Genomic DNA, 16,086 nt, shown 5'->3' with positions numbered 1-16,086 from the left:
ACAATCTTACCTGAAAGATACGATTTTGCAGTTTTCAGTTCAGATTCTAGAAGACTTTGGTCTACTGCAGCCTCTGGATATTTGTCAACAATAACTAGTGCAGGGGAAAATTCCCAAATATTTGCAACTTTTGATTGAACATTCCGACAGGAGACATGAGGCCCATGTTGTCTGTAAATTGAGCATCAAACTCATTTACAAATCTATCCAAAGTACAGAAATAAACGTTCTGTTTTAAACGCTCAGACTTTCTGAGACAACAAAATGGCTGTATCTCTTCCCTACAGAGGTACTGAGAAAATAATTTGTCAGTTTGTTACTCAATTTATGGTGTCTCAAAGGTGGAACCCTTGGATTGGATTTTTCTTGAATCTCAATTCCATGCTGCTCTGTTAAATCAGTAACCTAACTTAACAATTAAGTCCACTGACTGTTTTGACAAAGTTTCACTAAACCACTTCTTGTACACTTAATTAGATCACATGCTTTCAGCTAGTCAAGTTTTTTGCTCTGTAGTACTTCCGATAGACTGTAAATGGTTTGGAGAATGAGTTCCATACACTGCAATGTAAGCAAGTAACCAAAGATGTCAATGTTCTTCAGGAGTCCTTTGGCTTCTGAACTAGCCTCCCTGTCACGTTGTTGTGATTCTATTACAGAGAGAACAACCATAATAGACTCAAATGTCATCTGTATTTTTCTAACACAAGAGTACCAGTAAAATCACCTTGTACTTGAGAGTCATTCTAGCTCCATTAAATACAGATTATTCTCTTTCTGAGCTTTCAAAAAGAGCTCATGCCTTGGTGAGCTTTGCGAAAGAAATAGAGAAACTGCTTGTAATGTTGAAAAGAAATGTTTTACTGGTTGTATGTTACTTACTGTTTGCAGTACTGCAAGGTTTAGGAGATGGGCATGGCAGTGTATATAAATCGCTTGTAATCTGATCTCTCTTATTTTTGCTTGGACACCATTAAAAGAGCTCCATCATAGCACTGTGAAACACATTTCTTACTGTCAAGTCCAGCGTTCTGTACTGCTCCAACAATGCTGGAGGCATCTAACTTCTCCATATGGTAACACCATAGTGCATTCTCCTGAACATTTCTATCACCATCAACAAAGCTGGTAATAAAACTCAGCTGCTCTTTATATGAGACATCGTTGGTTTCATCAACTAGCACCGCAAAATATTTTGTCACTTTTTTGACCATACGCTCACGGGCAAGCACTGCCACCAAAGATATCATGTCATTTTGGTGAACAGATGAGGTATAGTACCCATACATCCTGGACATTTTTTCATCTAAGCTCTCATCTTTATCAGAAATCACCTCTAACAATTCAATTAAAGGTTCCCTAATGTGAGAATGCTCAGTTTCATCTGAGGCGAGGAATGCCAGCCCTTGACACCCCAAGAAACATACTACCTTAAGCAGCTGTTCCACATGTTGTCTATTCTCCTCAATTTCCTGCTCTGCACCTCTTACTATCATGGAAGGAACCGACTGCTGACGGCTTATAGGCTGCTGTAATCTTTTGAAGTTGGTTTAAGCAATAACTGACAATTTATGCTTCTCTGACTGTGATTGTTTGGACAAACAACAAGAAAGCTTTTCCCACTTACTGACGCCAGTATCAACTAATGCAACATTGCCAGGTTCACGTACTCCTCCTCCCACAGAACCAGCACTAAAATGTCTGCATGCAAAACATTAAACAGCATCTTTAAGGAAAGAATACTCTACCCAAGGATGGATTTTGTAATCTCCATTAAATCTACAGCACGCAGTTAAGGGGAATGTTTGACGTTTTGGTTGCATTGGGTCGCTATAATGATTCAGTGACAAGTCGCCTGCCAAGAATTCACTTGCCAGGTGGGATTTTGATGTTGGTGTTTGACTAGTTGCTTTGATTCGAGGTGCCTCTATTATGTCCCTCCTCAAAAAAGAGCTGGCTGCATTTCCACCACAGGATGATGAACAGTCAGCAAGACCAGCCAGGGAAGAATTGTTGTCTAAGCCACCAATATAAGAAGAATAATCTTCAACCTCAGTTTGAAATGAACACTCAACACTGTCAGCATATGAAGAAATATCAGTAATGTCAACAATGGCAGAGCTATCATTAGCACAGGGAGAAGCAGCTGCAATAGCAGCAGATGATGTTTGAGGGATGTCATAAGAAAGTGAGCATACGCCTTCACTGCTAGACAGAGCAGCATCAGGCAACTCTTTTGTTCTCTTGCCTTCATTAGAACCTGTAGGAGGGTCTTTGGTACTCCATTTTTTGTGAACAAATCCAATATTGATCTTTGTTTTGGATCTTGGGGTTTTGTAGTAGGAAAATACTTTTTTCTGCGTTCCTTTGTTTGCAGCTGAACTCATCTATTCCACTGCTAATATGTCAAACATTCAGAAAAAAGGTCTCTCTAGTTACTTCCTTCCTTTAACTAACAGTGACCTTCAATTGCTCATTTGCCTTTAAATATGATATCTGGTTGATGTCAGTGCTGTGTGTAGTTAATAGCTGCACAGTGGTGCTGTTGATCAGGGGGCCACATGTGACTCCCACCCGCAAATTGCATATCACTGCCCTATACCTATGACATATATATGTGAAATCATTACCATCATCCTTTGTACTTAAATATGGACATGTATGTCACATTACAGCTGCTTACAGGACTTTCTCAGTGTTGCAGATGACACCATCCAAGTGTTGTGGAGACCTCCTGGAAGCAGCAGTCAAACCCAGGACCATCGGGTAAGCGTGCCATACTGTTTTGTAAACAACTGAATCTCAAATCGTGCACAATAACCAAATTCCTGAGGAAGGACATTAGCAGATATAGCCACTTCAGCATGGCATCTGAAGTTGGTGTGTATAAAGTTCCCAACATAATCAATGATGTGTGGGTCAAGTGCGCATGTTCACATATAATCCATGCAAACCATTAAAAGTATGGTGTCACTTCCTTCACAACCTGTGGGAATGAGGCCCACATCTTCTGCTACATACTTAAGTATCCATATTCACCAGCTGACATCACAGGGGATCAACAAACCACACAGAGCTGTGGTTGGAGCTGGGGAGTTTGTTCTTTTCATTGCACATCTGCATTAAACACCTCAATGCTATGGTGTGAGTTGTCGTGTATGTGTACACAAACCAGGTTACACATGGAACATCTGTTGATGCTAAGATTATTTGACTCAACCATAGTGGTGCACAACATGATATAGTCAGGCAAATACTTATCATGTTGCAACCTCTGTCTTACAGGTGCTGAGGAGAATCAGTGGCTTCAGGAAGAAGACCATCCACCAGTGGCGGTTGATGGGCAATCCATGGGGAGAACCCACTCATCTTCCAGGCAGCCTTATCAGCTGCTAGTAATGCACAAGAGGAGGAGGAGAAGGAGGAAGTAGAGGAGGAGGAGGAGGAAGTAGAGGAGGATGAGGAGGAAGTAGAGGAGGATGCTGCTTGCAGAGTAGGAGGACTCTGATTCCCTGCACAACATTGTTGACCTACTGAGCAGAAAATCCAAATCCGGAGCTGATACGGTCAGCAATGTGCTTCTCACTACACCCCAAAGATTGCCAGTTCCCATGAGGCAACCAACTAGCCACAGCATTCACCTACCCCAACATAATCATCAATCCCTCACAGCCCTCACGTCAATGTCAGACATGTTTGTTCCTCTACACATTCCTCCCATGACAGTGTGTCCCAGGCCTTCTCTCCACCATCCCGAGGGATCTACCAAACCTGGTGAGTATCAGGTATCCCCTAGGCACCAATCTCCTGCCCAGAGCCTCCTACTGGATACCCCCCTGCTGGTGGACCTGATGGGCATGTCCAAGGCTGTCCCATGCAGAGGGGGCTGGCTGATGATCGTGATGGCTAGTGGGAGGAAGGTCTTTTTTCAACAGCAGGCTGATGTGAGGCAGAGCATACGTGTTATAGGGGCTACTCTTTCTGGCATGTCTGACTCACTACAGGACATGTGCCAGATCTCACAGATGATGGACAGAATGGCTCAGGCTTTGGACATGATGGATAACTATTGGCAAGACATGTCCAAGAAGATAAATGACATCATATCCATCCATAGGTCCATCCATAGGGAAGAGAGTGCAAGAAACAATGCCTAGGCCATGAAGTCTACCTCCATGGTCAATGCATGAGGGGAGCCAACACATCTACCTGCACCACAACACACCCAGCCACCTGTACCACAACCTGCATTGACCCCCCCAAACCCTCACAGGTACCACCCCCTTGCACATGCCCCCCAATGCACAGCCACATAACCCTCCTGCCCAGTCACCTCCCCACCTGTACAGGCACCCCCACCGTAACAAGCAGCCACATCCCCTGTCCAGGCACACCTCTAACCTGTACAGGTACCCCAGCCACCTTCACAAGCACCCCCACCTGTACAAGCATCCACATCCCATTTCCTGGTATCTCCCTTCCCTGCACAGGCATCCCCCACCTGTCCAGGCCCCCCCACCCATACAGTCAGATGCACAACACACACCTGCACTGCACCACCAATACAGTAAATGCACTTACTCACAGTGACCCTCACCGCTACAATTGAGAAGTTGCAAGCGAGATCCCCCATGAATCAGTGTAAAATGTTACCCACAATGCATGGCAAAAAAAACATATTACTCACAAGTACATAATGATCTACGTATTATGTGATGATGGTTAATTGGTAACCCGGAAAGTAGGCCATAGATGTCACGATAATTGTGTGTGAATGAGACACGTAGATTTGTAGGACTATCTGTGTAACAATGTATCAAGTGGAGAGCTTAGCTAAAATATTCCCAATGTACACTTCCATACTTTGAATCCAGCATACATATCATGAATAGGGCTCCCCTTTTTATGTATTTAATTTTTTTAACATTTCTATCTATTTATCCATATTTATTTTGTGGTCATTTTGTCTGTATTTATCCACATTTTATTTTGTCGCAAGCAAAAAAAGACGCCACAGCTAGTATTTTTTCACATTTATTTAAACAAGCAATGCGCACTTGGTTATTGTAAGTTTAGATAGATTTAAGTAGATGGGGAAATGGGTTACTGCTTTTTACAAAGAGATCCTTCTGTTACTTGCAGTTAATAAATTGCAATCCTTCTAATATAGCACAGTGAGCTAAGAAAGATTTTGTAGCCCTCATTGTCTTATGTAACACATCCTACTCATTGATTTACACACATGTGATTTATTGTCAATGTGTAATATGTGATGTAAAGCGCTCTGACACCCTGAACTGGAATGAGTAGTGCTATAGCCCTATAAAAGAAATAAAACAAATAAAACAAAATAGCAGTATTTAAATTGTTATTTGTGTTAATACTGGGATAGACTAACACATCTAGCATTCCTACAGTGTATGCATATCTCTTGAATCCAGGGACTGGACAAAGTCGAAAGCATGCCTCTCTTAAGTACCTGTTTAGTGGTAAGCTGTATGCATTTGTTTTCCCTCAATTGCTTTTAGGTGTGCATCTCCTCCCCCCACCCACCTCATAGCTCCCAGCAAGGATGCCTCATAGATCCTTAACGTCAACCTTTGTTATGGGCTCAGCTGAAATCCCGTAAACCCTCTCCCTGCCTGCACTCTGACAGGCTGGTCTTCCCCTCGGAGACAGGAGCAAAGTTAAACATATTTATTGGCAATTTTCCATTTCTATTTATAAATACAGACAAAGGAAACATATTTTTCCATCTGTATTTATATGCAAAAATCTGTTTAAATGGAAAACCAGAAGCCTTATTCATGAACTACACAAGACGGAGATGATGTTCCAAAATACTGTTTCGATATTATTTTAGAAAACTAAATGCAATCAAAACTCAGTGCACTGAAGAGGGAGAAAGGAAATCAAATAATGGTCTTCCTACAGAAAGGGTAAGGAGACTTGGAGGAGGTTGGGTGAAATAAATAAAACATGGCAGGAAGCATCAGGGGAACCAGTCTATGTACAGGGGTGAAATCAAGACACAGTCCAAACATGGTTGAGTCACTGGTCATCGTCATCCTCAGTGGCTGGCCGATGAAGGACCAGACACCCCACAGGATTGGGAAACTCTAGGGGTGAGGGATATAAGGTGTACAAGGAAAGGGGACACAAGGTGGCAAGATGAACCGGGAGACACGTGGTGGGAGGTTTGTGAGGGACGCTGGGCCAAAGCAGCCAACATGTCTGCACCAAAGGAAGCAATGGTGGCATTGAGGGTGGCCGTGGCTCTTGCATGTTCCGTTATGGCTCTTGCCTGTTCCTCTCTAAACCTACCCAGCTCATCACAGAGCTGCAGTAGGATCCAAGAGGACATGCCTGGCTCAGCACCCGGTGCCACCATTTCTTCCTGGGAATGCAACCACAGGAGTAACAATAAAGGAAGGCGTTTGGGACTCACATGAGGGGTGTGGGGTTTCGGGTAGAACTATCCTTTGGTGCATCCTCACAGGTACTTAGAGGGGGACTAGCGGCAGGGGGTTCAAATGTAGACCCCGATGGCATGCGGGCCTGGAGAGGTAGGGAGGGGTCAGAAGCAGGCCCAGATGGTGATAGGGCCTGTTCTGGGGCACCTAGGCTGTCACAAGTTCCTGAGTGTCAGGGGGAGAGTCACATTCCTCCACTTCTAAATGGAGGTGCCCAGATCAGTGCTGCCCCCTACAGTGTGTTCAGCCTCCACCTGGTCTGTTGCAGTTGATGGATGCTCTGTCTGAGTGGGTGCACTACCCTTCCTTGCAGATGTTTCGAGTCCCTTCTCCTTGTCCTCTTCACTTGTGGAAAGACGACATGCCCGCCGACACCTCCAGGATGTCCTTCTCTACCCCTGCTCCTGCTCCTTTCATTATTGGCCATAGGGGTCCACTAAAATGGAAGGTAAAATATCATGTAATTGGTGTACAAGTCATTAGAAGGCATGTATCGACATGAAGCAAGTGCAGGCTTGATTCTCCTTTGATCTAATTAACCAATTTGATGTGGTTTGGAGGCAAATGTATGCACTGTGATGTCCTGGATTCACTCATGTATTAATATCTTTCCCAATTTGAGGTAGTATACACTTCTGTACTGACCAACCCTCACATTCAGCATTAGTGCTATCAGAGTTTCCTGACACTGACACACAGTCATCTACAAATGTCAGTCTACAATTCGAGAAGGGACACAGTCTGGATGGCTATAGACACCTAAGCATGGATCAATGATTCTCCTTTATTGTGCAGTCCCAACAGTCTTACACTTACTATCAAAAGTCATCTGTTGTATAGCATTGTCTAACACAACACAAATTCTGATTTTGGTGTACATACACACACATTGCCTTGGATATGACCTTTGCTAAGATGTGAATCTAAGTATTTGATTATCCCTTGACATCATTAATCACTATGCATGGCAAGTGCCATATTTCGCATGTCAAGACTGCGTCACTGGTGCTGTACACAGGATAGCACGTGCATAGTTAGTACAGCTACCTAGACATTACAAATGACATACAAGCCACTGTGGGGAAGATGTGTGTATTTTGGGCACCTTGGACTTGTTGGTATCCTTTTGAGTGAAGCACGTATCACAACATCAGCCTTTACTTCATGGCACATAATATACATGTCACAAGGAAAAACACACACAATAGGCATAGATAATACAGCATCTTATCCCCAGAGGCCTTCCAACCCCCCACTAGACATTGTGTTGCCCATTCCTACCCCATTTCACACAGCAGTCATAAGGCCCTTGGTTCATCAGTCAGGGTTTTGACAGTGCATTTATTAATTCAAATGCAACATGTGAGGGTCTTTTCCCTGTTGTGTTCAGAACACTACAAGTCCAGAAATGCACACTGGCCAGTGCATTCAATGAGCCCCTTTGAGGCATTGGCCTTATACCTACTGCAATTTTCACTCACATTACGTAAAAGGAGAACAAACACACACACAAAAGGCATGCATGATACAGCATCCAACATTCAAAGACCTCCAGTCCCCCCACTGGACATTGTGTGGCCTATTCCTACCCCATTGCACACATCAGTCATAAGGCCCTGGGTTCACCAGTCATGGTTTTGACAGTGCATTTATTTATTCAAATGCAACATGAGGGTGATTTCCCCAGTTATGTTCAAGACACTGCAAGTACCAGAATGCTCTCTGGTCAGTGCATTTATTGTGCTCATATGAGGCTTTGGCCTTATAACTGCTGCAATATTTGCACAGATTATGTGAATGGTGATGTAAGAAAGAAGATGGTACAGCTCTGTTACCACTCATACTACCACACACATAAAGCAGTTAATGCACATATCTTGTCTCTGCTTCTCATACTCCTCCAGCTGAGAATGGACAGTCGGCCAGGCTACCCTCAGGACCCTCCTGTACAGTGGAGAAAGGTAGGGCCTGTGCACATGGGGCTGGGAGAACTGTCCCAAGATATCCTGCACCTTAATTCTGGACACATGTTTCAGGTCCTCCCAGGGTTTTGCAGCATGGTCGGGCCCGCTGGTGAAATATGCCCACTGCACTGCAGCGCACAGCATATGCTGCATTGCTCAACAGGTTCTCTGAAACCCCTATAAAGCTGAGGGTACTTATGAAGCACCCCTCAGCTAATAAATCCAATTCTCCCTCACTGAAAGAGGGTGCTTTCTCATCAAGTCCCTCTTCCATGTTGGGAGCAGTTTGGGTGAACAGAGCAGCAGGATGGCAGAAGATCCTATTAGGAGTAGAGGATGACTCAGAATGACCATAAAATGGTTGCCTGCAACTTCCTGTACTGAACTTACTACCTTATATTTCCTGTATGTCATTTCCTGTATTGAAACATTGGTCTCAGGCCTGTTTCCGGAGACTCCGGCCCGATGGCGTAGTTTCCACACCCAGAGCGTACTCTACACACTCAGGCCGGAGACTTTGAAAACAGGCCTGAAATGAATATTTGTCCCACCAAAATAGAGAAAGACATAAAATGGCCAGCAACTTTGAACCAGGAAGGGAAGAGGATTTGGTTACACTCGACATCACATCTCAGCACAGTTTGTCCCTTTGCAATATGGTATACACATGGTCCACATTTTGCACTTACATCCAAGTTGCCTGTGGTGTTTAACGAAAGTTGGAGCAGGTAGTGCTGTGTATCCTTAGACACTGGCAGAGGTCCCTCTGTCATGGGGGGAGTCTTTGCACCTGGGCAGATTCTACACATTGGGATTTCCAAATGAGTGGGCCCTTGGGAATCAGGTCCATAATGTGTTTCGGGATTTAGTCCTTCATCAGTAAAAAACAGCACACCCAACTCACTTCATTACATGGAGTAACGGCAGCTATTTTATGGTCATTCGGAGTCATTCTCTACTCCAAACAAGATCATCTGCCATTCTGCTGCATCTCCCCCAACATGACTGAGGGAGCTGAGGGCAAGGCACACAAACATTCTGTGATACTGATATGACCATGCTAACTCAGGGAGTGCTTGTAAGGTGCCCTCTACATTACGTGAGGCCAGAGGAATAGATGAGTGCTGCAGCGCACAATGAAATCTGAACTCTATTCTCTGAGTGCTACAGGGTAGTGTGTCTTTGTACCTGTGATGGGTCGAGATGTGCCATTAGAGCAGTTTGTGTCAGTTAGAAGGTGTAGTAAGCTGTCTCTCTATATAGCGTACTAAAACGAAGTACACTTGCAGAGAGTCCAGTGGATCCATCCCCAATAGGTGTGCAGAGGTAAAAGCAGATAATTCTAATGCTCTTTTTGTGCTAGTGTGGGGGAGTACTTAGGCTTATCACAGGGTAATGCTAAGCATAAATCTGAAATCAATTTGTAAAACATAAAGTTGTTTATATATATTTTCAGAAACCAAGAACTTTGTTAATAAATGCATTGTATGTCGATTGTTAACCAACTGCAGTTCAAGACACAAATGCTTATGGGTTTTAAGCAATAGTGGTCACAACCATCAGGCAGAGACCGTTGCAGTGAAGAAGAAGAAAAGCATAGGGTTAAATAGCAGAGTACCGCCAACACATTTACCATCACATTCCATGGAAGCAACACTCCGCCATGGAGTTTTGGTGGACAACGGTCACCCAGAGTTCAGAGGAAGTTCTACTCCAAGGCAGTCAGAGTTTTGGAAGTCCCATGGCTTGGGCACAGCAGAGAGTTCTGGGTCACCTGGATCAGCGGTGCCGGAGCTCTTGGGATGCAGGATTTGTTCTTCACTAGCAGGCTCCATCTACAGGTGTGGTGAGGGCAGTCCGTTGCGGCCAAGGTACATATGTGGACTTTCTGTTTGAGCTACAGTGGTACAACAAGCTTTCTGAGGCTATTTCTGTAAATGGCCAGCTGACCCATCCCAACTGCCCTTGATCCTACTTCTGGCCTCTGCTAGATTGAGTTTGGGCCCCCAAGTGTTTTCCCCAAGGTCCTAGACCCTTTGCTGGTGCCAAAGTGTACTCCTTCTAAAGTTTCTTGAAATCTGGTATTTAGAAACTTTTTGACAACTTTTTGCGTTGAGAAATGACGGGGAACAAGGACCAACCTGAAAAGCCAATCCGACGAAAGTGCATCACTGCTGGATCAAAGATTAAAGTTGCTTCCACTACATTCTTCAATGCAGCAGGAGCAAATTTGAACCAGAGGGACCCCTCAGAGATGGTATCCAGCCTCGTGGAGCCCTCTTGAGTTACAGCTGGAGGAATCCGAGCTCCAAAAAAGGGACTAAGTCTAAAGGAAAGAATCTAGACCGGGCAAAGGTGCAAAAAGTATTCAGCTGGTGAAGGTCCCTACCTTCTCTGGGAGCGTAATTCAATGTGCTCTTGCACAGAGATTTCCTTGCAAAAGTCTGAGGATTCACAGAGACCTCTTCCAATGGATATCAGGTGTTGTGAAGCCTTCTTCAGCCACAGCTTGCTGCTTTGTCCTGCTGAGTATTTTTGAATCTCATCTCAGAGACTATTTCAGAAGGTAAAACTTATCAACGGAATGAACATGGTCCTTGTTTCCAACTTGTGATCCACGCGATCGGACTTAACATATGACCTGGTCTAGTGCGACCGGATTACTGTGGTTGGCCCTTAACGCTTTTTGGCACTGTTTTGAACCATATTTTTAAAAATTCATAACTGCTTTTATAATTATTGGATTTTTGTTGTTTTGGTGTCACTGTATTATTAAAATTTACTCAATATTTCAAAAGTGGTTTCAGATTGTTGTGTTGTGTTTTAACTTGATTACTGTTTGAGTAGTGCATACATATTTTACTCATTGTATGAATGTAGGTGCAGACAGTGGAATAGCATAAGTAGAGTGGTGTAGGATGGAGTGGGCTAGCATGGAGTGGGTAGAGTAGAGTGGCAAAAAGTGGAGTGTGGTACAGTGAAATAGTGTACAATGGAGTAGCGTAGAATGGAGTGGTGTAGAGTGGAGTGGCATGCAGTGGAGTGAGGTATAGTTGTGACAGGCAAAGTATCACAAGCCTGGAAGAAAGCTCTAATCTTCCCAGTTTTGAAAAAGCCAACAACATACTTAAATGATCTCAGTAATTATTGCCCAATCTCACAACTCCTCTATCCGGTAAAAATAGTGGAGAAATATGTTAGCAAAAAATTAGCAACTTATTTGGAAAATCACAACATCCTGGAGAATGAACAGACACGTTTTAGACCAGTGCATAGCACAGAATCAGCATTGAATCTGGTCGTGGATGAGCTGAGGATGATGGTGGACAAAGGTCAAACGGCAGTTCTGATATTATTAGATCAGTCAGCTGCGTTTGACACTGTCAACCACCAAATTCTGACATCCAGACTGAGGGAGATAGGGGTGGAAGGAAATTATGGGTTGTATCCTATTAATCAAACAGGACCCAAGCAATCACACTCCCTCTATTCCGCTCAGAGTTCAGGAAAACAGAATACAGGGTACCCCAGTGATCTGCATTAAACCCTATCCTCTTCAACATATATCTGCTCCCACTGTTGACCTTCATTAGATCATACAAGATAATTTTCTTAAACTATGCAGACCATACTCAATTAATTTTGTCACTCCAGCAGAGGGGCTTCATACATGTTTAAAGAGATGGCAAGTTCTTATGTTGCTCACCCTCCGAAGAGCCTTATACTCTCCTGAATACTTTCTGGCCTTGAACCAGTATAGAAAATCGAAAGACATCTCAGGTAGTGTGAAACCTATGAGCGTATATGAATGATAAGTTATCCATGGAGATACACATTAACAAAACTGCAGTCACATGCTTTGGTTTACTCCGGAACCTTAGAAAAATCATGACACTGCTGCCCAAGCCAGCATGAAAGCTAGTTGTTCAGTGCTCTGTCCTGAGCAGAATTGACTATTGTAATGCACTCTTACTGGGTGCACCAGATTACCTAATTAAAAGACTACATAGAGTGCAAACAATGGCAGCAAAGGTCGCACTGGACAAATCCAGACACAACTCTTCCTCAAGCTCCCTGAGAGGGCTACACTGGCTTCCAGTGCGAGATAATAGTTTTAAAATCAATGTGTGTGGTCTACAAGGCTTTAAATAGAACAGGACCTTTGTTGTTACAAAGAAAATTAAAAAATTACAGGCCGCAGAGGACCTTGCAGTCCTTGTCTGCCAACTTGTGTTCTGAAATTTAGGATAGTGAGGTCTGGGGGAAGGACATTTCAGATAAGGGCAGCTCAACTGTGGAATAAGCTCCCCTCAGAAGCAGTGCAAATCTCACCTGTTTTAGGAAAAACGTAAAGACCTGGCTCTTTCCGAAAGAGTAATAAGGATTATAGCTAGGACTAGACAGGAAAGATGACGCAGAAGTAAATGTAATTGTGTTTCAGGATCTGGCAAGGTTGTTTTGGCACCAAGATACCTCCAAGGTGAACGCCGCGCTGTACAAATGTTTGTTACTTACTTACAGTGTAGTGGCATACAGTGGAATAGCGTAAAGTGGAGTGCCGTAGAGTAGAACAGAGTATAGTGGAGTGGCGCACAGTGTAGTGGCATAGATTGGAGCGGTGCAGAGTGGAATAGCTTAGCGTGGAGTGGCATAGAGTCAAATAGCGCATAGTGAAATGGTGTACAGTCGAGTGGCATAAGGGTGAGTGGCCTAGAGTGGAGTGGCATAGACGGGCATGACATAGAGTTGAGTGGCGTAGAGTAGAGTGGTGAAGAACAGAGTAATATAGAGTGGAATGATATACAGTGGAGTAGAGTATAGGAGAGTCGCATAGAGGGACGTGGCGTAGAGTGGAGTTGCATACAGTGGAATAGCATAGACTGGGAGGAGGATTCAATTTTGGCGCTTCCAGCACAGACACTTCCACCTATCAAGAAGTGGTCAGCAGCAGTACTTCAGTTAACCCCTTCCATGCTCATGACGGAACGATTCCGTCATGAGCATCGGTTGAGCTGTGCTGATGACGGAACCGTTCCGTCATGGCCCCGCCCGCGCTCGAACCCTTCAGCACCGCGGGGGAATCCGCGCAGCGCTGAAGGGGTTAAATGTGTTCACATTGAACACCAGTATTAGGGTATGAAATGGGAGATCTTTATCCGTCAAGGAGGGGAGGCATACATATCCTCCAGCATAGGACCAGCCTATAGGGTACATCCTGCTCGATCTTAGATGGGGGCCTATGGTGATTGACATAGCCATAGTATCCCGCTATGATAGAGACCATAATGCCCTAAGCCTCACCTAGAGACCACTTGGACCCAGTAGCCCTAGTTCCCATATGGAACGTCTTGACAGAAAGCTTATAGTCTCAAGCAATCGCCGCAGGTTAAAATGAAGCTCTGTGGTTAACTCCCTGGCCACCTTAAGTCAGGTCTACGAGGTGATTGCCTCCAGTTTAGAGGTGGTCCATGCAGAGGGTCGGAACTTGTTGCATACAGACACCTTGGGGAAAATTAGTGGGATCCGTAATGCCATGTTGTCCTCCCTCAGGGATCGTTTCTTGGTTGAATGTCGGATTTCCCAAAAGAGAAAAAAAGGCCTTTGGTACTCCACATCTTGCAGATCTGCAAGGGGAGCCCTATTGCAGCTATTAAAGGTGGGAACAAGAGCCGAATACAGGCATCTAGGTCCTGCTAAAAGCCGTTATAAAGCAGGCGAAGAGAAATTGGTTGTCCGCCAACTGGGAGGCTATGTTAAATGCTGTCAAGAGGAATGATCAGTGATCCTTTTGGAGAATACTGGCAAATTGTCATCCTAATACTAACACACTTACTGATAGGAATATATTTGCATTTGCATGGGTAGACCAATTTTCCATACTTTACTGACACTATGATAGATTCCCCTCCATGTGTGGATAGCGATAAAATTATGGCTAGTGGGAGAATCTGTAGTGGTAGTGAACATTTAGCCATCACTTCTGATGCTTCTGAAGCCTGGGCAATTACAGTTGATGAAGTTAATAAAGCAATCGATTGGATTGCACCAAATAAAGCTCCAGGTCTAGATAAAATCCACAGGGACCTTTTTAAGGCCGAAAAGGTTATCTGGAGCACATACCTTGTTTTGTTTTCTAACTGCATAATGAACCGTTCCCCCAATGCCTTCCTCATGGCCTGTGGCAGAGATTTTCACAGTATTTAAAAAGAGGTCAAGGGATCTTCCCTCCAACTACAGGTCCATTAGCCTGATTGAAAGCTCACCAAAATTCTTTAGTTGGATTATACTCGAGAGGCTACAGGACTGGATGGTAGATGTGAATTTGCCATTGCAAGCTGGGTTTAGGGATGGCATTAGCACCAGAGATAAGGTGTTTTGCATCCAGCTGATTTACTGGAAACAAGTATTTTTGGGTGGAGGGCAACTTTATGTGGTTTTAGTGGATCTCCGGTCAGCTTTTGACCTGTTACCTGGGGTTCCCTTTGGAGGGTCATGGCAGATTTGGGTGTTCTGATATACCTCCTTGATATCACCATCAGGATACACTCCAACAGCTTCACCCAGGTTAGGTTGGGCCCATTGGTGCACTAAATATCCAGATAAGAGGGGTGTGTGGCAAGGCGGTGTGCTTGCTTCCACACTTTTCTTTTAATGCATCAATGATTTATTCTCCTAGTGTGGGTTGTGTGATATATCTTGCTGGTATCTTCCCCATATCTATCTGGTATGAAGGTCCCGACCCTCATGTTTGTGGATGACACACTTTTAATTTCCAAATCTCCAATGGAGAGGCAGTTAGATCAATTAGTTACATTCTGCAAACAGAGAGGCCTGGAGGTCAATCTCGGCAAGACTAAGTATATGGTCTTCAGCTCCTGCCCATCTGCTCACTCCCCTCCCTCTTTAATGGTGCCCCTTTAGAGACAGCTCACATATTTGAATATCTAGGGATCATGATCATTGAACAGTTTGACTGGTTACCACACACACATGAGTGTAGGCTCAAAAGGGAGCAAAATATAGAGGCTATCTTAAGGTTCAATCAAGGTTCTCCTCTTCGCCCAATATTCTTCCCCACTTCAAATGTATAATCTCCAAATATTTGGGGCTAGTCTTTATGGTGGGGAATTGTGGGGCAACATAGACACTGGAAGCTTGGAAAAAGTAGAAAATAGGTTCCTACGACTCCTCTCCAGTCTTCTGGTTAGCACCCTCTTAATTCCTTTGTGGCTTGATGTGGGTCTTAGACCTCTCGCTAAAAAGTGGACTATAGACCATTACTTTATTGGCGCACGATCTGGGCAACCCCAGCACTGTTACCATATCAACTGGGCCTGGAGGATTTTTTGAGGCTGCCAGAGGTTTCAGAATTCCCTGGCAGTTGAGTGAGATGGGGTGTGGGAACCTTTGACTTACTCCCAAAGAAGCTCTAGGGGTCTTGAAAAAAATGCAGTACATTGATAATTTAACATTGAGCACTGCTAATGGGTTCCCTCACAAACTGCCTTCCTAGAACATGAAGATACCTAGACTGCAGAGGGATATATTGATGAGATTGAATCCACCACAAGAAATTTTGGTTTGGGACCCTGCCTCTACGGCCAAATGGATGCATGCTTCCAATATAACAGACAGGAACTGTCTCTATT

At 44.2% G+C, this 16,086-nt stretch overlaps 1 pseudogene; it reads right to left on the bottom strand.

Moving 5' to 3' along the window:
- Positions 1-234: 234 nt before the first annotated feature.
- Positions 235-1,298, bottom strand: LOC146789617 (zinc finger MYM-type protein 1-like; annotated as a pseudogene).
- Positions 1,299-16,086: the final 14,788 nt, after the last annotated feature.

The sequence above is a fragment of the Triturus cristatus genome, chromosome 10 (genome assembly GCF_964204655.1).
Source record: "Triturus cristatus chromosome 10, aTriCri1.1, whole genome shotgun sequence".
Taxonomy (NCBI): domain Eukaryota; kingdom Metazoa; phylum Chordata; class Amphibia; order Caudata; family Salamandridae; genus Triturus; species Triturus cristatus.
This window is presented reverse-complemented; position numbering and strand designations above follow the sequence as displayed.